The following is a 26092-nucleotide window of genomic DNA, read 5'->3' as shown; positions in this document are numbered from 1 at the left end:
CCAAGGAAACTGTGATACATGCCAATTCACTGCCCAGTGAAGGTACTAATTTCCTGGCACTTCTGGCCTGTCTGGCACACATCAGCCTAGCAGGCATGTGTTCATGCCATTAAACAGAGTTGTGCAGCAGGGCATGCATAGGAACTGTCTCAAGTGACCTTTGGGGTGGACCAAAGGGACATGAGCATGTATGGACAATGTCTACCATAGCAGTAATCTCACACTTTAAGGTTGATATGGTTTGGCTCTGTGTCACCACCCAAATCTCATGTTGTAGCTCCCATAATTCCCATGTTTTGTGGAATGTGGGAGAGACCTGGAGAGAGATAATTGAATCATGGGGGTGGGTCTTTCCCATGCTGTTCCTGTGATAGTGAATAAATCTCATGAGATCTGATGGTTTAAAAAAATGAGAGTTTCCCTGCACAAGCTGTCTGTCTGCCATCCATGTAAGACATGAATTGCTCCTCCTTGTTTTCTACCATGATTGTGAGACCTCCCAGCCATGTGGAACTGTAAGGCCATTAAATCTCTTTCTTTTGTAAATTGTCCAGTCTTGGGCATGTTTTTATCAGCAGTGTGAAAACAGACTAATACAGAGGTGACCACCAGATATTTTGAGATCTCATTAAAATACATATCCTGACTTGTTAGGTCTGGAGTGGGACCTGAGATTCTGCATTTCTGAGAAGCTCCCAGTGATGCCAATATAGCTCGTCCATGGACCAGACCTTGAGTAGCAAGGAGTTACACACTCTGTCATGATTTCAGCTCAGTTTAACAATATTTGTTGAGCATTGGCTGTGCTGGACACTGGGGATATGCTACACTTGACATAGAATAGTGATACAGGAACACAGGGGTCAGGTGTTACATTCACTTTACAGGCTGTTTAGGAGTTTATCTTGTTTTGATTGTCCATGATTAAATTGTGCATAACAAAAGTATATATTTATTTTTTCTTAAAAAACAGAGGAAGTCAGGATTCCTGAATTGTTTCTGTTTCTTAGACAGAATTTCAGCCTGTTAAAATGCTAGGAACCATCAGCACAAATCTTCTTTTAGGTATGTGACCCACTCTTAGTAGCAGCCTCTCTGGGACCATGACAGGATTTTTATAAAGCCCTTGCTTACTTTAACATTTTAAAATAAAATAAAAAAAAAACTGAAGTTGTAATAAAAATGCAACATTTTTGTAGTACTTCACAACTTACAAAGTGCTTTCCACCACATTATCTCATTATGTCCTTTGCAGGCTTGAGAGAAATAATCTACAAATGGCATTTTAAAATAAATGTGTTTCACATTAAGGCAGGTACATTACACAGCTGGGTACATGATATTCTAGATCTAATGATGATGAAAAATGACTATTAAGAAGGCTGCCTATAAACATGTACTGTGCCCTGCGGCACTTGAATAAACTCTACATTAGCTTGAAAAAGGCAGTTCAGACTCACTGTGGTTAGTTTCTCACACTAAAATTTTCCAAGTTGAGGTTGAAACGTTTCTACAAGGGTCTTACAAACACCTTTGCTCTTTGTGCAGATCTTTGTTCAACCACCTGGCTTTTAAGTCTGTTGGGAGGCTTTGGGCCATCTATAAGCCCACTCTCAGGCCAAGTGCCATGAATATGGCTCTTGAACAATGGAAATGCTACACAGCTGTAGCTACAAACCTCCTTTGCTGGACAACCAATAGGTTTATCCAGTCAACTGAGAAAGTATAGATGAGATGATAAAGACTGTAGACATTGTAAAATGACCTGCTATAATGACCTTTGTAAAAATTTAGTGGCATATTCCCATGAACTCTAAGCACATTTATCAGATGTTATCAGTTATGTTACACCTATTTTATAGTTATACATAAATAAAAGTTTAGATTAAAAAATAATAATTTTATTTATAATAATTTCAATAACCTTGAAATATTGAATAAAAGGGAAACAGATGGATGTTATTCATAAATATTTTATCAGTAAGGATGCTCTTTGCTCTAAGAAATGGAATATTTACTAGAGCCTAAAAACAAGAATTTATTATTTATACAACATAAGTCTGGAAATAAGTTAGCTCTGAGGTTTGCTGATTCAGCAATACAGTTGATATCTGGGTTTTGGGTCAGCTTCTCTGACTCTTTCAGCTTTCATCTCATGGCTACAAAATAGTTGCCATAGCTATGAGCATTCACTCACAAAAGTGAATTGAAACAGGAAAGGGGGTGTTTGCTTTATAATTTTTCTTTTGATCATGGAGAAAAATCTTTCTGAGAAGTTCCTAGTAAGTCCCCTGCAGGACCTTTTGGTTAGAAGTGAATGATATGCCCACCTCCACACCAATCACTGGTAGAGGAAATGGGGTTAACATGATTGTCTTGGCTAATAACGCTTCATCCTTGGATGCGGGGTTAGGGACAAAACTTCCTTGAATACATTACCTCCTGAAATATAAACAAAGTAAGTGTTGTTAGTAAGGAACAAAAGATAAATAGCTTTTGGGTAAGCAAGCAATATTTTCTGATGCACGTGTGTTCTATTATTGCTTTAAAGGTTTTTCTGTTGCCTTCTGTGATGGTTGATTCTATGTGTTAACTTGACTAAGCTAGGGGATGCTCAGATGGCTGGCAAAACATTACTTCTGGGTGAGTCTGAGAGTGTTTCCAGAAGAGATTAGCATTTTAATCAGTAGACTGAGTAAAGACAATCAACCTCACTGATGTGGACTGTGGACAGGCATCATACAATCCAGTGAGGGCCTGAATAGGACAAGAAGGCAAAGGAAGGGAAAATTCACTGTCTCTGGTTGAGTTGAGATATCCATCTTCTCCTTCCCTTGGACATTAGTGCCTCTGGTTCCCGGGGCACTTTGAACTTATACCATTGCCCCTCTCATTCTCAGGCCTTGGAATTTAGGCTAAGAGACATCTCTGGCTTTCCTGGTATTCTAGCTTGCATGATGACAGATAGTGAGACTTTTTAGCCTCCATAACCATGTGAGCCAATTTCTATAATAAATCTCCTTTTGCATATGTTTTTGTATCTTTTTCTTTCTCTTTCTCTGGAGAATCCAAATAATACACCTTCCTAATAAATCCTGGTGACAAATCCAGGGATTAGAATCAAACACTAAGATTGAAAACCTTACCTCTTACTGAGTTCTAGAGAAGTGTAAAAATATTTTGTGGGATAAGCTGGATTTCTTGCTGGTTTGAGTTTGTTATAAAATGGAAAACCTCCTGTCCAAACAGAGCTCAGCTGTGGTATGTGTCCCCACCATATTGCTACATGCCTGGGGTCTTTAGAGGGGTAGAAGGAGAAATGGCATGAGAGTAAAAATTACTAGGTGGAGTTTTTAGGTGAAAATTTTAGGAAAATTTGGGAAGTAATATGAGGTAAAAGGGAATTTAAACTAGTGGCACTGCAAGTAGGTATCTACCCCCTTCACATATTAAAAAACACAGCTTAGAATGTGAGTTAACCTAGAACTGATGTCTGTTTGATATCTTGACTCCTTTTACCATTGTTCTGAAAGCTGTGGCTTTAGTAGGGTCTTTAAAGGTTTTTCTCTTGATCTTAAGGGGTAGGCATAGTATTCCCACTCTACTTTCCATTCCCAAATAAAAAGGCAATCTAGGCCTGCTTTTGGGAAGGTCTTATGGAATAAAGGATGTTGGGACCTCAATAATCAAGGTAGTCTCAAGTCTCAAGTTGGCTGCCCAAGCTGCAGCCATCACATCCATGTTCCAGCATGCAGGAAGGAAGAAAATGAAATAAGAAGAGGCTGGGGCGATCCAAGATGGCTGAATAAGAACAGCTCTGTAGTGCAGTTCCCAGCTAGAACAATGCAGAGGGTGAGTGAACACTGCATTTCCAAATGAGTTTTTATTGCCCACAAACTAGGAGATTCCCAGGCTGAAAAGCACCACAAGTTTCCAGCATGGGTGTTTCAGCTGGCACAGTGGGTCTCCACACAAAAACTCACACAAATCTGGGCAGCCATTTCAACTGGCACCTGGAACTCCTGGGAGACACAGCTGCCTATTCAACTGAAAAAGAAAGGTGGGGGCTGAAATAGGGAACCAGGTGACCTGGCTCGGTGCATCCCACCCCTGCAAAGACAAGCAATCTGAAACACTCTGGATTGAGAGTTTCACAGCAAGCACAGCTGGACCTGGGACAGGCCAGCTCTGTTGGGGGAAGAGTGTCTGTCATTACTGAGGCAGTCCACCACTATCAAGGCAGTTTACCACTACCAAGGCAGTCTGCCATTACTGAGGCAGTCCACCATTACTGAGGCAGACCTCCATTACTGAGGCAATTCTAACTATACCTCTATAAACAAAACCGCAAGGAAGTTCAAATAGCAGCTGTGCAGAGCCCATGGCAGATCAGCAATGCCTCTGCTGGCAGACTGTAACTAGGCTACCTCCTTGATGGGCAGGGCAGCTCTGAAAAAGGGCAGCAGCATGTCAGGAACTTACAAATAAAGCCCCACCTTCCCAGGACAAAGCACCAGGCAAAAAAGGTGGCTATGAGTTCCATTGCAGCAGACTTAAATGTACCTGCCCAGTAGTTCTAAATAGAACAATGGAGCTCACAGCTCAGCACTTGAGCTCCTATAAGGGACAGACTGCCTCCTCAAGTAGCTTCCTAACCCCTGTAGATCCAAAGAGTCACCTCATAAAGGAGAGCTCAGGCTGACATCTGATGGGTATCCTTCTGGGATGTAGATAACAGAAGAAACTGGCAGCAACCCTTACTATTCTGCAGCCACCACAGGTGATCCCCAGGCAAGCAGGGTCTGGAGTGGACCTCCAGCAGTCCTACAGCAGAGGGGTCTCACTGTTAGAAGGAAAACTAAAAAACAGAAAGAAATAACTTCATCATCAACAGAAAGGATATCCACTCAGAGACCCCATCCAAAAGTAAAAAACAGAAAGAAATAACTTCATCATCAACAAAAAGGATATCCACTCAGAGACCCCATCCAAAAGTCACTAACTACAAAACCGCAGGTAGATATCCACAAAGATGGGAAGAAACCAGTGCAAAAAGGAAGAAAACACCCAAAACCAGAACACCTCTCTCCTCCAAGGGATCACAACTCATCATCAGCAAAGGAACAAAGCTGGATGGAGAATGAGTCTGATGAACTGACAGAAAAGGCTTCAGAAGGTGGGTAATAACAAAATTCTCTGAGCTAAAAGAACATGTTCTAATCCAATGCAAAGCAACTAAAAACCTTGAAAAAATGTTTGATGAAATGCTAACGAGAATAAACAGCTTAGAGAAGAATATACATGACTTACTGGAGCTGAAAAACACAACACGAGAACTTTACGAAGCATACACAAATTTCAGTAGCTAAATCAACCAAGCAGAAGAAAGGATATCAGAGATTGAAGATCAACTCAATGAAATAAAACAAGAAGGCAAGATTAGAGAAAAATGAGTGAAAAGAAATGAACAAAGACTCCAAGAAATATGGGATTATGTGAAAAGACCTAATCTGTGTTTGATAGGTGTACCTGAATGTGATGGAGAGAATGAATCCAAGCTGGAAAACATGCTTCAGGATATTATCCAGGAGAACTTCCCCAGTTCCCCAACCTAGCAAGGCAGGCCACCATTCAAGTTCAGGAAATACAGAGAACACCACAAAGATATTCCTCAAGAAGAGCAACTCCAGGGCACATAATCATCAGATTCACCAGGGTTGAAATGAAGGAGAAAATGCTAAGGGCAGCCAGAGAGAAAGCTCGGGTTACCCACAAAGAGAAGCCCATCAGACTCACAGCAGATCTCTCGAAAGAAATGCTACAAGCCAGAAGAGAGTGGGGGACAATATTCAACATCCTTAAAGAAAAGAACTTTCAACCTAAAATTTCATATCCAGCCAAACTAAGGCTCACAAGTGAAGGAGAACTAAAATCTTTTACAAACAAGCAAGTACTCAGAGATTTTGTTATGACCAGGCCTGCCTTACAAGAGCTCCTGAAAGAAGTGCTAAACATAGAAAGGAACAACCAGTACCAGCCATTCCAAAAACGTACCAAATGGTAAAAATCACAATGAAGAAACTGCATCAACTAATGGGCAAAACAACATCAAAATGGCAGGATAAATTCACACATTACAATATTAACCCTAAATGTAAATGGGCTAAATGCCCCAATCAAAAGACACAGAATGGCAAATTGGATAAAAAGTCAAAACCTATTGGTGTGCTGTATCCAGGAAATGCATCTCACATGTAAGGACACACATAGGCTCAAAATAAAGGGATGGAGGAAGATTTACCAAGCAAGTGGAGAACACACACACAAAAAAGCAGGAGTTGCCATCCTAGTCTCTGATAAAATAGACTTTAAACCAACAAAGATCAAAAGAGACAAAGGACATTACATAATGGTAAAAGGATCAATGCATCAAGAAGAACTAACGATCCTAAATATATATGCACCCAGTGCAGGAGCACCCAGATACATAAAGAAAGTTCTTAACGACCTACAAAGAGACTTAGACTCCCACACAATAACAGTGGGAGACTTTAACACTCCACTGTCAATATTAGACAGATCAATGAGATAGAACATTAACAAGGATATCCAGGACTTGAACTCAGCTCTGGACAAAGCAAACCTAATAGATGTATACAGAAATCTCCACCCTAAATTCACAGAATACACATTTTTCTCAGCACCACATCACACCTGCTCTAAAATTGACCACATAATTGGAAGTAAATCACTTCTCAGCAAATGCAAAAGAACAGAAATCATAGCAAACGGTCTCTCAGACCAGTGAAATCAAATTAGAACTCAGGATTAAGAAACTAACTCAGAACCACACAACTTCATGGAAACTGAACAACTCGTTCTTGAATGTTGACTGGATAAACAATGAAATGAAGGCAGGAATAAAGATGTTCTTCAAAACCAATGAGAACAAAGACACATACCAGAATCTCTGGGACACATTTAAAGCAGTGCCTAGAGGAAAATTTATAGCAATAAATGCCCACATGAAAAGCAAGGAAAGATCTAAAATCAACACCCCATCATGAAAATTGAAAGAGCTAGAGAAGCAAGATTAAAAAAAACTCAAAAGGTAGCAGAAGACAAGAAATAACTAAGATCAGAGCAGAACTGAAGGAGAGAGAGACACAAAATCCCTTCAAAAAAATCAATAAATCCAGGAGCTGGTATTTTGAAAAGATCAACAGAATAGACAGATCACTAGCCAGATTAATAAAAAAGAAAATAGAGAATAATCAAATAGATGCAATAAAAAATGATAAAGGGGATATCACCACCGACTCCACAGAAATACAAACTACCATCAGGGATTACTACAAACAATTCTATGCACACAAACCAGTAAACTTGAAAGAAATGGATAAATACATGGACACTTGCACCCTCCCAAGCCTAAATCAGGAAGAAGTCAAAACACTGAATAAACAAGCAACAAGAGCTGAAGTTGAGGCAGCAATTAATAGCCTACCAACCAAAAAAAGCCCAGGTGCAGATGGGTTCACAGCTGAATTCTACCAGACATACAAAGAGGAGCTGGTACCACTCCTTCTGAAATTATTCCAAACAATCCCAAAAGAGAGAATCCTTCCCAAATCATTTTATGAGACCAAAGTCATCCTGATACCAAAACCCAGCAGAGACTCAACAAAAAAAGAAAACTTCAGACAAAATTCCACAGCCCTTTATGCTAAAAACTCTCAATAAGCTAAGTATCCATGGATAATATTATTAGTTTATAATAAAAGCTATTTATGAAAAACTCACAGCCAATATCATACTGAATGGGCAAAAACTGGAAGCATTCCCTTTGAAATCTGGCACTAGACAAGGATGCCCTCTCTCACCACTCCTATTCAATGTAGTATTGTAAGTTCTAGCCGGAGCAATCAGGCAAGAGAAAGACATAAAGGTATTCAATTAGGAAAGGAGAAAGTCAAATTGTCTCTATTTGCAGACAACATGATTGTCTATTTAGAAGACCCCATCGCCTCAGCCCAAAATCTCCTGAAACTGATAAGCAACTTCAGCAAAGTCTCAGGATACAAAATTAATGTGCAGAAATCACAAGCATTCCTATACACCAATAACAGACTTAAAGAGAGCCAAATCAAGAATGAACTGCCATTCACAACTGCTACAAAGAGAATAAAATACCTAGGAATAAAACTAACAAAGGAGGTAAAGGAACTCTTCAAGGAGAATTACAAACCACTGATCTATGAAATAAGAGAGGACACAAACAGATGGAGAAATATTCCATGCTCATAGTTAGGAAGAATTAATATTGTGAAAATGGCCATACTGCCCAAAATAATTTACAGTTTCAATACTATCCCCATCAAACTAGCTATGACCCTCTTCACAGAACTGGAAAAAAACCATCTTAAACTTCATATGAAACCAAAAGAGAGCCTGCATAGCCAAGACAATTCTAAGCAAAAAGAACAAATCTGGAGGCATCACACTACCAAACTTCAAACTATACTACAAGGCTGCAGTAATCAAAACAGCATGGTACTGGTACCAAAACAGAGATATAGACCAGTGGAACAGAACAGAGGCCTTGGAGGCAATGCCACACATCTACAACTATCTCATCTTTGACAAACCTGACAAAAACAAGCAATGGGGAAAGGAATCCCTGTTTAATAAATGGTGTTGGGATAACTAGCTAGCCATGTGCAGAAAGCAGAAACTGGACCCCTTTCTGACACCTTACACTAAAATTAACTCCAGATGGATTAAAGTCTTAAACATAAGTCCTAACAGCATAAAAACACTAGAAGAAAACCTAGGCAAAACCATTCAGGACATAGGCATAACCAAGGACTTCATGACTAAAACAATGAAAGCATTGGCAACAAAGGCCAAAATAGATACATGGGATCTAGTTCAACTTCAGAGCTTCTGTACAGCAAAAGAAACAATCATTAGAGTTAATTGGCAACCAACAGAATGGAAAAAAAATTTTGCCATCTACCCATCTGACAAAGGGCTAATATCCAGAATCTACAAAGAACTAAAACAGGTTTACAAGAAAAAAAACAAACCCATTCAAAAGTGGGAAAAGTACATGAACAGACACTTTTCAAAAGAAGATGTATATGAGCCCAACAAACATATGAAAAAATGCTCATCATCACTGGTCATTAGAGAAATGCAAATCAAAACCACATTGAGATACCATCTCATGCCAGTTAGAATGGCAATCATTAAAAAATCTGGAGTCAACAGATGCTGGAGAAGATGTGGAGAAATAGAAACACTTTTACACTGTTGGTGGGAGTATAAATTAATTCAACCATTGTGGAAGACAGTGTGGCGATTCCTCAAGGACCTAGAAATAGAAATTCCATTTCACCCAGCAATCCTATTACTGGGTATATGTCCAAAGGATTATAAATCATTCTATTATAAAGACACATGCATACGTATGTTCGTTGTGGCACCATTTACAATAGCAAAGACCTGGAACCAACCCAAATGCCCATTGATGATAGACTGGACAAGGAAATGTGGCACATATACACCATGGAACACTATGCAGCCATAAAAAACGGTGAGTTCCTGTCCTTTGTAGAGACATGGATGAATCTGAAAACTATCGTTCTCAGCAAACTGACACAAGAACAGAAAAACAAACACCACATGTTCTCACTCATAGGTGGGTGTTGAACAATAACACATGGACACAGGGAGAGAACCATCACACACTGGGGTCTGTTGGTGGGGGACTAGGAGAGGGACCATGGGGGGTAGGGAGGTTGGGGAGGGATAACTGGGGAAGGAATGCCAGATATAGGTGATGGGGGGGATGGAGGCAGTTAACCACATTGCCATGTATGTACCTATGCAACAATCCTGCCTGATTGCACATGTACCCCAGAACCTAAAGTGCAATAAAATATATGTATGTATGTATATGTGTATATATATATATGTGTGTATATATATATATGATATATGTGTGTGTGTGTGTGTGTGTGTGTGTATATATATATAAAGAAGAGGCCAAGGAGGAGTGTTAGCTCGTTTCTTAAGAGTGATTCTCAGTAACTGCCTCATGACATTAATCAAACTTAATCAGGTTGCCCACCTAGCTATAGGGGAGTCTGGTCAATGTAGCCTTTATTCGAGTGGCTGTGCACTTAGCTAGCAAGCTATTGCTATGAAAAAAAAAAAAAGGAAACTCTTTGGTGGCTGACAAGACAGCCAAATAGGGACAGCTCTGGTCTGCAGCTCTCAGTGAGAACAAAAAAGAAGGTGGGTGATTTCTATACTTCCAACTGAGGTACCTCGCTAATCTCATTGGAATTAGACAGTGGGTGCAGCCCATAGAGGGCGAGCTGAAGCAGGGTGGGGGATCGCTTCACCTGGGAAAGGCTGGGAGCTGGGGAACTCCCTCTCCTAGTTAAGGGAAGCCCTGAGGGACTGTGCTGTGAAGAACAGTGAACTCCAGCCCAGATATTACACTTTTCCCAGTCTTTGCAACCTGCAGATCAGGAAATTCCCTCAGGTGTCTAGGTGTCTATGCCACCAAGGACCTGGGTTTCAAGCAGAAAATTGGGCAGCTGTTTGGGTAAACACTGAACCAGCTGCAGAAGTTTTTTTTCATACTCCAGTGGCACCTGGAATGTCAGTGAGACAGAACCATTCAGTCCCCTGGGAACGGGGCTGAAGCCAAGGAACCAAGTGGTCTACCTCAGCAGATCCCACCTCCATGGAGCCCAGCAAGCTAAAAGCCACTGGCTTGAAATTCTTGCTGCCAGCACAACAGTCTGAAGTTGACCTAAGATGATCGGGCTTGTTGGGGGGAGGTGTGTCTGCCATTAGTGAGGTTTGAGTAGGCAGTTTTCCCCTCACAGTGTAAACAAAGCCATAGGAAATTTCAAACTGGGTGGAACCCACCACAGCTTGGCAAAGCTGTTATAACCAGACTGCCTCTCTAGATTCTTGCTCTCTGGGCAGGGCATCTCTGAAAGAAAGGCGGCAGCCCCAGTCAGGGGCTTATAGATAAAACTGTCATCTCCCTGGGACAGGGAACCTGTGGGATGGGGCAGCTGTGGGCGCAGCTTCAGCAGACTTAAATGTTTTGCCTGCCAACTCTGAAGAGAGCAGTGGATCTCTCAGCACAGTACTTGAGCTCTGCTAAGGGACAAACTGCTTCCTCAAGTGGGTCCCTGACCTGGTGTCTCCTGACTGAGAGACAACTTCAAGCAGGAGTCAACAGACACCTCATACAGGAGAGTTCCAGCTAGCATCGAGGGCGAGTGCCCTTCTGGGACAAAGCTCCCAGAGGAAGGAGCAGGCAGCAATCTTTGCAGTTCTACACCCTCTGCTGGCGATACCAAGGAAACGGTCTGGAGTGGACCTTCAGCAAACTCTAGCAAACCTGCAGCAGAGAGGCCTGACATTTAGAAGGAAAACTAACAAACAGAAAGAAATAGCATCAACATCAACAAAAGGGATGTTCAAACAAAAACCCCATCTGAAGGTCAACATCAAAATCCAAAGGTAGATACATCTACGAAGATGAGGAAAAACCAGTGCAAGAAGGCTGAAAATTCCAAAAACCAGAGCACTTCTTCTCCTCCAAAGGATGACAACTCCTCGCCAACAAGGAGTTGTCATCCTTTGGAGATGAAGTGTTCCTCCAACAAAACTGGATGGAGAATGAATTTGATGAATTGACAAAAGTAGGCTTCAGAAGGTAAGTAATAACAAACTCCTCTGAGCTAAAGGATCATGTTCTAACCCAAAACAAGGAAGGTAAGAACCTTGAAAAAAGGTTAGACAAATTGCTAACTAGAATAATCAGTTTAGAGAAGAACATAAATGACCTGATGAAGCTGAAAAACACAGCATGAGAACTTTGTGAAGCATACACAAATATCAATAGCTGAAGCAATTAAGCAGAAGAAAGGATATCAGAGATTGAAGATCAACTTAATGAAATAAAGTGTGAAAACAAGATTAGAGGAAAAAAATGAAAAAGGGCCAGGCACGGTGGCTTATGCCTATAATCCCAGCACTTTGGGAGGCTGAGGCGGGTGGATCACCAGGTCAAGAGATCAAGGCCATCCTGGTCAACATGGTGAAACCCCGTCTCTACTAAAAATACAAAAATTAGCTGGGCATGGTGGCGCATGCCTGTAATCCCAGCTACTCTGGAGGCTGAGGCAGGAGAATTGCTTGAACCCAGGAGGCGGAGGTTGCAGTGAGCCGAGATCGCGCCATTGCACTCCAGCCTGGGTAACAAAAGTGAAACTCCGTCTCAAAAAAAAAAAAATAAAAAAACAAAAAAAAGAAAAGGAACAAACAAAGCCTCCAAGAAATATGGGACTATGTGAAAAGACCAAACCTATGTTTGATTGGTGTACCTGAAAGTGACAGGAAGAATGGAACCAGGTTGGAAAACACTCTTCAGGATATTATCCAGGAGAACTTCCCAAACCTAGCAAGACAGGCCAACATTCAAATTTGGGAAATACAGACAACACCACAAAGATACTCCTCAAGAACAAATGCAATATATATAATCATCAGATTCACCAAGGTTGAAATGAAGAAAAAAATATTAAGGACAGCCAGAGAGAAAGGTTGTGGTATCCACAAAGGAAAGACCATCACACTAACAGGGGATCTCTCAGCAGAAACCCTATAAGCCAGAAGAGAGAGGGGGTTAAAGGAAAATAGGAATGCTTTTACACTGTTGGTGGGAGTGTAAATTAGTTCAATTATTATGGAAGACAGTGTGGCGATTTTTCAAGGATCTAGAACCATAAATACTATTTGACCCACAATCCCATTACTGGGTACATACCCAAAGTATTATAAATCATTCTATTATAATGACATATGCACTTGTATGCTTATTGCAGCACTATTCACAATAGCAAAGACTTAGAACCAATCCAAATGCCCATCAATGTTAGAACCAATCCAAATGCCCATCAATGTTAGACAAGTTAAAGAAAATGTGGCACATACACACCATGGAATACTATGCAGTGTAAAAAAGGATGAGTTTACATCCTTTGCAGTGACATGGATGAAGCTGGAAACCATCATTCTTGGCAAACTCACACAGGAATAGAAAACCAAACACTGCATGTTCTCACTCATAAGTGAAAGTTGAACAATGAGAACATATGTTTACAGGGAGGGGAACATCACATTTCAGGGCCTGTAGTGGGGTGGGGGGTTAGGGAAGGGATAGCATTGGGAAAAATAACTAATGTAGCTGAGGGGTTGATGGGTGCAGCAAACCACCATGGCACATGTATACTGCATGCTCTGCACATGTATCTCAGAACTTAAAGTATAATTAAAAAAAAGAAAAAAGTTAGAGTATGTATTTGGAGGAACAACCCAAAGGGGGTTGTTTCGGGTTGAGACTCCTCTCTGTAAGTGGGAAATGGACTGGCAGTTTTATGCCTTTACCTTTGTTCATGTGATTTATTTAGCATGACATATCATTTTATTCCACTTGCATATCACATAACTCCCCCTAACTCCTTCACTGTCTACTAAAATTTTACTCACCTTCAAGGTTCAATTCAGTGCCACTTCCTAAAAAGAGTAGTTTTGGATTCCACCAATTAGAACTAACTTCTCCTGTGCTCTACAGCACTTTTGTCCTACTCTTATTATAGCAAAGTGTTCGTTTTGTTTCACATTATCAGCGGTTATTTATTTTTTCCTTTAGATTATAAATATCCTGAGGGCTGGGTCCTGGATTTAATTATCTCCAAATACATACAGTGCCTACATGAAATAGAAATAAGCTCATATCTTATTTAAACCGATGTAATTTTGTACTTTTTACCACTCACAGCTAAATATAATCTGAACTAATATAAGATCCTTTCCTTTTCCTTTTACAGAAATGGGCACCACTCTATTTCTAAAAAGGGCTAGAACATTAAATGAATGTTAATGAATGGAAGGAGATTGGAAAATATTTTTAAATTGGCGCTATGATGTGTTCCCAATTTTCAGTGTTAGAGGAGCTGGCGTGGTGGAAAGGAAGAAAGTGGGCTTCGGGATCTGTAATGCCTGATTCAAAGTCTTGGTTGAGTGACTTATAGATATCTGATCTCGTGTAAGGAAATTATTTTCCTTAAGCCTGAGTTTGTACAATGAGAATGAAAGTATTTACTTTGTAAGGCTGTTTTGAATATTAGGTAAGATGTCTGTAAAGAGCTTGGCACTTAGGAATTGTACTCAACTCTTGATTATTGTTATAATCATCATGCTGTAGACTTGTAATGATTAAGAAAAAAGTTATATGTTCCCAGAGCCACAAGATCCCCTAACTGATTACACACTTGTTAGGGGCTCTTGAAAGGAGATTTGCCATAGAAAGCAAGAAATGTTATTACTGGTTACAGAAATTGAGGCCATATTATTTATAACCCTGTAATTGAGATAATATTTGTCATATTGACATGGACAACATTCCTCCAACATCCATTTAAAAGTCTCCAGATGAAAAACTTAGACATAAAGCACAAGCACTCATTGATGTTTTTAATAGTCATAGTGACATGTAAGGTAATAATAAAAATGATGAAAGTGGCAATTCGATTGAAATGTGGGCTGGAGCATACCTATTTTAAATTGGATCCATAGTTAAAACAGTCCGGGATTTTCATAGTTCTCTAAGAAGGAACAGTTAAATTCCAGATTTTGTCTTTATTGGCAGTAATATAGAAGTTATGCATATCACAGACCAAAAGCAATCAGTGACACAGCTGTCAGAAATTCAAGGTCAGAATAAAAAGGGAGATGCTATAATTCTAAGGAAAATTGGGGAAGCTTATATAAAAGACTTGGTTAAAAAATGACTTGTGAACTCTTCAAAGCATAGAACTAACTTTTTTGGTTATGCAACATGTAAAGTCTCCATAAAGCTTTTGGTATACTTTGAGACTAACGTCTAACACATATATAGGGCTTTCCAGCTTACAAAATGCTTTGAAGTTATCTTAATTCATTTCATTATTATTATTAGTTTTCCATTACTGCATCACAAATTACTACACACTCAGTGGTTTAAAATAACACACGTTATTTTCCCACAGTTTCTGTGGATCAGGAGTCCGAAAACAACTTAACTGGGCCCTCTGCTTAGGGTCTTACAAGCTGTAATTAAGGTGTCAGCTAGGATCCATTACCATATACTGGACCAACTGGGAAAGAACCTTTATTCAAGCTCATTCAGTTTATTGGTAGAATTCATTTCCTTGTGGTTGGAGGGCTGAGAGTCCCGGTTTTTTGAGCTCTCAGCTACTAAGCCTTTAGCTTCCTGGCTAGCATGACTTCCTGGAAGCAGCTATCAGTTTCTGGAGGCCACTTATGGTACCTTGGCATGTGGGCCTTCTCAACATGGCTTAAAGAGTCTTCAGAGAAAGTCTACTAGCAAGATGGAATCTTTATAACTAATGTAATCATGGGAGTCACCTCCTGTAACTTTCACCATATTCTCCTGGTAAGAAGAAAGTCACATGTCCTGCTCACATTCAACAGAATTGAGATTAAACAAAAGCATAGACACCAGGAAACCAGGATCATAAGGGTATACCAATGAGTCTGTCTGCCACAATTATTCACACAGTCTTTTGAGATAGGCTGGGTAGATGTTCTTACTTCTGTTGTGCAGATGAAGACACTGATGTTCAATTGGAAAGGTTAAATAAACTGATGCTCAAGATGACACAGTTAATAAAAGATAAGATTAGACCCAACTCCTAGTTCTATGATCTAAATGTGAGCATTTAACCATCTTATGTATCTTTGTATCCTTTGTTAGTTGTATTTCTAGGTATTTTATTCTGCTTTTAGCCATTGCAAATGGGTGTTCGCTCATGATTTGGCTCTCTGTTTGTCTGTTGTTACAAAACTTTTAAAAAATAAAAGACTAACAAAAGTGGCATATCATTAACCAGACTAAGAAAAAAGAGGAGAAGACCTAAATGAATGAGATTAAGAATGGAAAAGGAGATGTCACAATGGGTACCACAGACATACAAAAAATTATGAGACTACCAGGAACAACTACATACCAATAAATTTGAAAACAGGACAGAAATGAATAAATTCTTGGGCACATACAATCTACTGAGATAGAATCTAGAAGAAATAGAAGACTAGAACAGATCAATTACAAGTAACAACATTGAATCAGGAAAATAAAAATCTTCCAACATAGAGAAATCTGGGACTGAATGGCTTCACTGATGAATTCTACCATTTAAGAAAGAATTAATGCCAATTATTCTCAGAAAATGGAATCAGAAGGAATATTCTAAACTTTACAAGGGCAGCATAACTCTATACCCAAACTAGACAAGGACACAACATAAAAATACAACTACAGGCAATATTCTTGATGAACATAGATGCAAAAATTCTCAACAAGTTACTAACAAACTGAATCTAACATCACATCAAAAAGAAAATATACTGTGATCAAGTGGGATTTATCCCAGAAATGCAAATATAGTCCTACATATGCGAATACATAAACATGATTCATCACATCAACAGAATGAAGGTAATAAACTATATGATCAACTTAATAGCTGTAGAAAAAACACTTGATAAAACTAAACATTCCTTCATGATAAAAACTTAATAAATTAGGTAAAGAGAGAAAGTACCTCAACATGATAAAGGCCATATATGACAAACCTACATCTAAAATTATACTGAATGGGGAAAAGGTGAAAGCTTTTCTTCTAAGAACTGGAGCAACACAAAGATGCCTCTTTTCACCACTCTTATTCAGCATAGTATTGGTGAATAATAGCCAGAGCAAGTAGACAAGAGAAAAAAATTAAGGGCATCCAAATTGGACAGGGGAAAGTCAAATTGTCCCTGTTTGTTTGCAGATGACATGATCTAAACGTATAGAAAAACCTGTAGACTCTACCAAAAAACTCAGAAATGATAAATGAATTCAGTAATTGTAGGATACAAAATCAAAACGCAAAAATCAGTAATGTTTCTATATACGAATAGTGAACTAGATAAAAAAGAAATTAAGAAGGCAATCTCATGTACAATAACTATAAGAAAAAAATACCTAGAGATAAATTTAACCAAGGAGGCAAAAGATCTCTACAAGAAAAACTACAAAACACTGATAAAATAAATAGAAGAGGATACAAAAAATTGGAAAAACCTCCCATGTTCATGTATTGTAATAATTAATATTGTTAACCATACTACTCAAAGCGATCTACAGATTCAATGCAATTCTTATTGAAATACCAATGACATTCTTCATAAAAATAGAAAAACCAATCCTAAAATTCATATGGAACCACAAAAGACCCAAAATAGCCAAAGTAATCTTGAGCAAAAGATTGGAGCCATCACAGTACCAAACTTCAAAATATACTGCAAAGCTATAGTAACCAAAAGAGTTTGGTACTGGCATGATAACAGAAACATGGACCAGTGGGACACAATAGAGAGACCCCAAATTAATTCATGTATCTTCAGCCAATTGATTTTTGAGAAAGATACTAATCATACTCATTAGGGAGAGGAGAATCTTTTTAAGAAATGGTGCTGGGAAAATTGGATATCTATATGCAGAAGAATAAAACTAGACCTCTACCTCTCATCCTGTACAAAAATTAACCAAATGGATTAAATGCTTAAATGTGAGACCCAAAACTATATAACTTCTAAAAGAAAACTCAGGAGAAATGCTTCAGGACATTGGTCTGGGAAAAGATTTTATGAACAAGATCTCAAAAGTGAAAGCAACAAAAGCAAAAATGAACAAATGAGATTACATCAAACTAAAAATCTGCACAACAAAAGAAACAAGCAAAGGAAGAAAATATTTGCAAGCTATTTTTTTTCCCAGCAGGGGATTGATTAATATCCAGAATATACCAGAAACTCAAACATCTCAACAGCAAAAAGTCCAAAAAATCCAAGTAAAATATAGGCAAATGATCTGAATAGATATTTCCCCAAAGAAAACTTAAGAATGGCTAACAACTGTCAAAAAATACTCAGCATCACTAATCAACTGGAAAATGCACGCCAAAACCACAATGTGGTATTATCTCATCCTAGTTAGAATGGCTATTATTGAAAAGGCAAAAAGTAACAAATGCTGGTGAAAATGCAGAGGAAAAGGAACTTACACACTATTGGTGGGAATATAAACTAGGATAACCACTATGGATAATAATTATGGAGGTTTCTCAAAAAACTGCAAATAGAACTATATGATTCGGTAATCCCACTACTAATTATTTATCCAAAGTAATGGAAATCAGTATATCAAAGAGATAGCTGCACCCCTATGTTTATTGCAGTACCATTTACAATAGCCAATATATAGAATCAACCTAGGCGTACAACAACAGACAAATAAATAAAGAAAATATGATATATATACACAGTGGACTATTCAGCAATAAAAAAGAATGAAATCTTGTCATTGATGGCAACATGGATAGAACTGGAGGACATTGTGTTAAGTGAAATAAACCAAGAACAGAAAGGTAAACCTGTATGTTCTCACTCATACAGAAGCTAAAAAAAGTTGATCTCATAGAAGTAAATAATAAAACAGAGGATACTAGAGGCTGAGAAGGGTAGAGGGAAGGGAGGATAGATGGATACTTGTTACAGATACAAAATTTCAACTAGGTGGAAGGAATAAATATTAGCGTTCTCTAGCACTGTAGGATGACTATAGTTAACAATAATAAATATTTTCAAATAGAAGGAGAATATTGAATGTTCCCAATACAAAGAAATGATTAATGTTTGAGATAATGGATATGCTAATTGCCCTGATCTATTTATTATATGTATTGAAACATCGTATTTCTCCAAAGAAAACTTACAAATGTCTAACAGCTATCAAAAAATGCTCAGCATCACTAATCAACTGGAAAATGCAAGCCAAAACCACAATGAGGTATTATCTTATCCTAGTTGGAATGGCTATTATCAAAAAGGCAAAAAATAATAAGTACTCTATAAATATGTACAATTTTTATTTTTTAAATTAAAAAAAATTATTTATTTATTTATTTTTTTGGTAGAGACAAGGTCTTGCCATGTTTCCCAGGCTGGTCTTGAACTCCGGACCTCAAGTGATCATCTCACCTTGACCTCCCAAAACGTTTAGAGTTACAGACATGAGCCGCTGTGCCAGGCCAATTTTTATATTTCAATTAAAAAAATAAAAAATAAAAAAAATACTTCTTGTATACATGTGTGCAATATACATCATCTCCATTTTAAAAATAGCAGTCTGAATGTACTAAGACATCAACCTACCTCAAAAGGAGCCCGTTGCATCTTTGCATTATTCATGGCCTTAGTCCAAAATCCCTCAGATGATCTGTCTATGCTCTGCTTCCAGACCTCTTCTTGACAGCCCAAGCTTTTGTCGTCTCAACTTATTTATTTCTTCAGACATGTATCTCTCCTAAAACCTGAGGTTTGCAACTGCTTCCCTAGGTCTGGTTTCTGCTTTTTTTTTCTTGATCACAATTTTTACTTAGTATTCTTAATGACATTGTTTTCAGTCATTCTGGGTAAACATTTCATCAAGTCTTGCTGCAGCCTTGGGCCCTAAACCTAGACTCAGATCACATAAGTCAATGCCTCTGTGAAGCTGAGCTAGTCATTAATAACACCATAATGAATGTAACATGTAGGAATAATATAATTATATTATTAAGTATTCCCTTGAGCTCCTTTCTTCAGTGATACTATGGGAACTGATATAAATTTAATTAGCAAGTATCATAAAAAGGAAACATCAATGGAAAAAAATGGATCAAAGTATTAAACATGACTGAGCAGGAAAGTGTTATCTGACCATTCTCAAGGTGGATAATTATCTGAAGAAAAGTGAACAACACACACTTATCAGTTGCACATCTATTTTAGCTCAATGTGAAAGCTGCAACAAGTGAGCTAAAATGTTAATGACATGGTAAATAATCTTAGAAGAATGTTCTATTAGTACAACATCTCAATGGCTGCCTTCACTGCTGTAACAATGTACCAAAGAATAAAGAAGCAACTGTGCTAAATATTTTCAGAGTGGAGGAAACATTTTTCATCCTAACATCTATTTTATTTCATAATTTTAGGCATTTCTATTAACTCATAGACTAAACTGCACACAACCTCATTGTGCATAACTTTCATTGCCACTACAGCATGTAAAAGAAACTTGCTTGAGAACAAGTAAAATGATGGGTTAGGAGAGACAGGAATTCTGGGAAACATCTCCTTTATTAAGACAAAACCCACAACCTCTAAGATTTGGCCCCAAATAGAGTACATGTTGGTCAAGAGGTGACTGGATTGAGTAAGCCTCTTCTGCCTTTGGCATTCTCCCATTTTGATTGTGCCTATAGTCTGACCATGCAGCCCTTGATCTCTGAGGCTCTTCTGATTTAGTTTAAAGGTTCCAATTCACACCTAAGCAAAAGTTCTTTCCTTTAGTTTTCCCTAACATAGCCAAGACAGTCTGAAACATATACATATGTATATGAATATTGTATAAAGTTTATATATATACTTTAGAGAACAAACAGGCACATAAACCTTTGCAATTTACAAAGTAGAAGTTTCTGATCCTTTCTATAGTTTGGCCATTGCTAGAGCTTGTCAGCCGTGCAAGCTTACATTCCCTGTCTTGTTGTCTTAATCTGAGTTTGCCTAGAAGGAGACCCTAAAATGTGGCTTTGTGTTTGGTTAGATTTGAGGGAGTGGAGAAGTGAGACAGGCAAGTGGTGGAAGCCAAGAGAGTTAAAGAGTGGGTTTCTGCGATGGGCAGTTGGGATTTAATTCCATTGAGGACCCTCTAAGACAGTGTGGGTCCTGCTTAAGGGAGAGGAAGGTGGGGTGTTTATCCAGTAATTCCCAGTCCTCATTGTTGAGAGTTGGTCCTGGGGTGTTAACTCTCCAGCACTTTGGGTTTGCCCTGCATGAGTGCTGAACACATTCCTGGAGAAAGTCTTCGGGCAGTGAGCGGAAGGTGCCTGATGAAGAAAACCATTAAGACATGCATGTGAACTCTCCAGGGCACCAACAGCATCAGCTAAAAGGAGCCTTACAGGGATAGGGCAACCTCCTGGCTTCTAACTAAGGTTGCTAACTGCCCTGCTTCTGGCATTTCTCCTAGCCATCTGACTTCTGTATCTCACAAGACTAGTGCCTGGCAACTGTAGTTTCCAATGAATGGTGCGTGCACACACACACACACACGCACATACACACACACACACACATAGACATGCACAGACACACACACACACACACACACACACGGTAAAGTTTATGTGACACTCAAGATTTTAGTTTCTCATAATTTCCCATTTCTCTCGATGCTAGGAAATGTCTTTTTCTTTTCTTTCCAACTTTTGTTTTAGGTTCAAGGGGTACATGTACAGGTTTGTTTCATGGTAAATTGCACATTATGGGGATTTAACGTACAGATAATTGTGCCACCTAGGGAATCAGCATAATACTCGATAGGTAGTTTTTCAATCCTCACACCCCCCTCACTCTCCACCCTCAAATAGGCCCCAGGGTCTATTGTTTCCTTCTTTGTGTTCGTTATAGTCAATGTTTAGCTCCCACTTATAAGTGACAGCATTCGGTATTTGGTTTTCTCTTCCTGCATTGATTCACTTAGGATAATGGCCTCCAGCTCCACATGTTGCTGCAAAGGCTATGCTTTCTTTTTTGTTATAGCTGCATAGTATACCATGGTGTAAATGTACCACATTTAGAAAGTGTCTTTGACACTGCATGTTCTCACTTATAAGTGGGAGCTGAATAATGAGAACACATGGACACAAGGGTGGGAACTACTCATTCTGAGGCCTGTCGGGGAGAACGGGGGAGGGAGAGCATCAGGAAGAGCAGCTAATGGATGCTGGGCTTAATACCTAGGTGATGGGATGGTCTGTTCAACAAACCATCATGGCACATATTTACCTATATAACAAGACTGCTCATCCTGCACATGTACCCCTGAACTTAAAAGCCAAAGGAAAACCAAACAATCAGAAACAAACAAAAAAGAAAGCGTCTTTAATGTGCTATAGAGATGAAATTTACTGCTGCAAACATTGCCACAACTGTTTATATTCTTAAAAACTTACCACAAACTTCTCTCTCCCCAAGTCAATCTCCTTATTTCTTTTCCATTCAAATAAGAACATTGGCTAGATGGCACGTGTATACCTATGTAACAAATCTGCACATTCTGCACATGTACCTCAGAACTTAAAGTATTTTTTTAAAAAAGAACATTGGCTGGTTTAAGGAACAGATTCTAAGTGACATGTTCTGGTGGGTAAAAATTTTTCTAACATTCCTTAAGTCCAGGATATGGGCATTTGTTGTTTTGGTCCTCCAGTGTCTTTTCTTTTAGGAAACTGCTTCTCTCCTAATTATATGTAGTTCAAGAAGCCTGGCCTCCACCGCATTGGCAACTAACCCAAACTGGTCAGCCACACATGGGGCTCCAATCTCAGGCCATGTGGGTTTGCCTGCCATGGACCCATACTTGAGCTACGTCAATCAAAATGTTTCTCAGGAATTAGGAATTTCACACATAAAACCTGGAGAGATAAACACATGCCCTTTCTTTCTTCTTGGACTGTGAGCTATATGGATGCAAGTCCTGATTGACTGTCTATGGCAGTAGACCTTTTTTTTTCTTCACCAAGACTGGAGTATAGTAGTGTGATCATAGCTCACTGCAGTCTTGAACTCCTGGGCTCAAGGGATCTTTTAGCCTCAGCATGCCAAGTATGAGACCATAGTCATATGCTACTACCTCTGGCTAATTTTTTAGTTTGTTTTTGTAGAGACAGGGGTCTCACTGTGTTTCCCAGGCTGATCTTAAAACTCCTGGCCTCAAGCAACTCTCCCACCTCAGCCTCCCAAATGCTGGGATTACAGGCATGAGCTACCATGCTTGGCCTTATTTCTTTTTATTATGAAATAATATTTCATTGTATGGATATACCACATTTTATTTATTCATTCAGTTGTTGAACATCTGGTTTGTTTCCACCTTTGGCTATTATAAATAATACTGCCATAAATATTCATGCTCAAGTTTTTGTATGGACATGTATTTTCATTTCTCATGGTATATGCTTAGGAGAGGAATTGCTGGTTGATATGGCAACTTTATATTTAATCTTTTCAGGAACTACCAGACTATTTTGTAAATGGTTGCACCATTTTACATTCCTACCAGCAGTGTATGAGGGTTCCAACTTCTCTACGTCCTCACTAATGTTTGTTAGCATCTTACTTTTTTGATTCTAGTCATCCTAGTGGGTATGAAGTGGTATCTCATTGTGGCTTTGATTTGAATTTCCCTGTGACTAATAATGTGGACATCTTTCCATGTGCTTATTGGCTGTGTGTCTGTCTTTTTTGGAGAAATGTCTATTCAGATTCTTTGCCTATTTTATAATTGAGTTACTTGTCTTTTTATTATTGAGTTGTAAGAGTTGTTTGTATTTTCTATATACAAGCCCCCATCAGATGTATAATTTGCAAATATTTTCTCCCATTCTGTGTGTTGACCTTTCATTTTTCTTGATGATGTCCCTCGTTTTCCAGTTCTATATTAGCATAATTGAGCAGAGGAGGTTTTAATGGCCTTCGTTTCATCTACTTTTATGTATTTCTATACCCTTGGAGTCTAGAGTCAAGTAAAGACCTTTTGATGAAAAAGAACCTATTACTTTTCTAAGCCAAGAAAAGTGTGAATCTTAGAGGACAAATTTTGAAATAAAAAGAGGCTGATATGAGGCTTTGCCTTGGTCTTCTGAGTTAGAAAAAGACATGATAGGGAAAGAAAAGCCATTTCCCAGAATGCTTTACATTTTATCTTCATAACATGGATATAACTTTATTTGGAAATTCCCAGAATATTTAAATTACTTGTATACTAAGTGGTATTTATAAAACTTTTGGATTGTTTCCTGATCAGAATGGTCAGTCAACACTTGACAGCATGAACAAAGAGGAAAAGGAAAATAACAAACCTCAGAATAAAACCCTAGGATAAAGGAGTGACTTTAACTACTCTGTCAAGTATATTTACCTAATTCAACTATTTATAAGTCATTCAATAAACAATTTTTGAGCACTTTGATATGAAAGGCCTCATGTTAGTTGTTGATGTGGTTGTGGTGAAGGGAGTGTGTGGAAGAGGGGAGACTATCCGGGAAGAAACCTGGCCTTGAGTTGATGGCTTATCATAGAGGAAGTTAGGTAACAACATAGGTAACAAGAGTGGAAAGTCAAATGTAAATGCAAATAAAAGAGCTGCAAACATCATGGAGCCATAGCAATTGGAGAACTCTTATCCAGCATAGGGAGTCAGGAGAGAGCCCATGAAGGAAGTTGTGAAAAGATTCAGCATTTTAGCTACGTCTCAAAGTTGCTTAGGGACACTGCCAGCTTTTGTGGAATTTGGAGAGGACTGACAGTTAGTTCTCCTAGAGTCCAGGCTGTGTACAGGGGAGAGGCTGGAGGAGAGGTTGGAAGGGGTGCTTGTCCCAGAACAAAAAGGGCAGGGAACGTTAGTAGAGCCCTTGCCCATAATTATTAACACAGGGAGCGGCTGGGTGCAGTGGCTCATGCCTGTAATCCCAGCTCTTTGGGAGGTCAAGGTGGGTGGATCACTTGATGTCAGGAGTTTGAGACCAGCCTGGCCAACATGGCGAAACCCCATCTCAATTAACAATACAAAAATGAGCCAGGCACGGTGGCACATGCCTGTAATCCCAGCTGCTCAGGAGGCTGAGGCAGGATAATCGCTTGAACCCAGGAGGTAGAGGTTGCAGTGAGTTGAGACTGTGCCATTGCACTCCAGTCTGGGTGACAAAGCAAGGCTTTGTCTCAAAAGAAAAAAAAAAAAAGACAAGTAGGAGCCACTGAAAATTGTTGAGCAGGAGTGTTTGGAATAGTTCTTTAGGAAGATGCATTTAGCAACTGGAGACAGGATGGAGACAGACTGCATATTGTATGTGTGTGGAGGTGTCAATTAAAGGTTCTTTAGGAACAGTATGTGTGACCAGTGTGAAATCAGACATTGAGTTAAAGTACAGCTCTTGTGGAGCAATAGGCTGCCCAAACTTATCACTGATAACTAACCAGTACTCGCTGGCTGAAGTTGCCCCTCTGTTATCAGGAAGGTGGCAAGGCTAGAAGAAAAGATGACAGCAGATGCAAGACAGGCAGCATCCATTGTCCCCACACTCAAAACTAATCAGACATATTAAGTCACACGGGAGCTTTACAATCAGTGCTGGGGCTTTAGAATTGCCAGCTGGCAGAATGAAAGATTGTATGCAGTTGGCTGTGCTGACACAGATTCACCTGTCAGGAGGACCCTCCCAGGGAAATGGGAGTGGGGAATGGAGTGGGAAGATGAGGGGAACGAGGTGGGGAGGCAGGGGGCCTCCTGCTGTCTGAACTGCCTGCATATCACATCAAAGCTGTGGAGGTGAAATGCAGCAGCTCCACTCACCTGGATCTCTCTGACAGGGCCACAGAGCAGAGCCTCAGCTTCTTCACCTGTAAAATGGCAGACACCTTGAAGATTAAATTAAACAATGCTCATGCAGCATTTGGCAGAGGGCCTGGAACACAGCAGACTGTTACTGTTCCCTATGGATGCTCCTGCAACAATGTAACGTGCCTGTGGAGCCAGGGGAGGACTCTTCATTTCAGAGGCTTGTCCTTCTGTCCTTGGAAAGAGTAGGGACACCTGGTGGTTTTGCATTTAAGGTTGTAGTTTGATGCAACCATGTGAGTTGATTTGATGCCTGTACTTCGTGGTTCTAGCACAACACTACCAGGCAAATCGCTTTACCTACTGTGTGGACTTCCCACTCCCTTCACCAGCCTGGCCTAACTCTCCCTAAGGACTTCTTCCATATTTCCTGTACTTCCCCTTCCTTCCCATTGAGAAAGTCTTGACCTAGTGCTGAAGGCTCAGGAATTTGAAAGCCTA

This window comes from Sapajus apella, unplaced genomic scaffold (genome assembly GCF_009761245.1).
Source record: "Sapajus apella isolate SASKATOON/1434 unplaced genomic scaffold, GSC_monkey_1.0 scaffold121, whole genome shotgun sequence".
Taxonomy (NCBI): domain Eukaryota; kingdom Metazoa; phylum Chordata; class Mammalia; order Primates; family Cebidae; genus Sapajus; species Sapajus apella.
Note: the sequence above shows the minus strand (reverse complement) of the source record.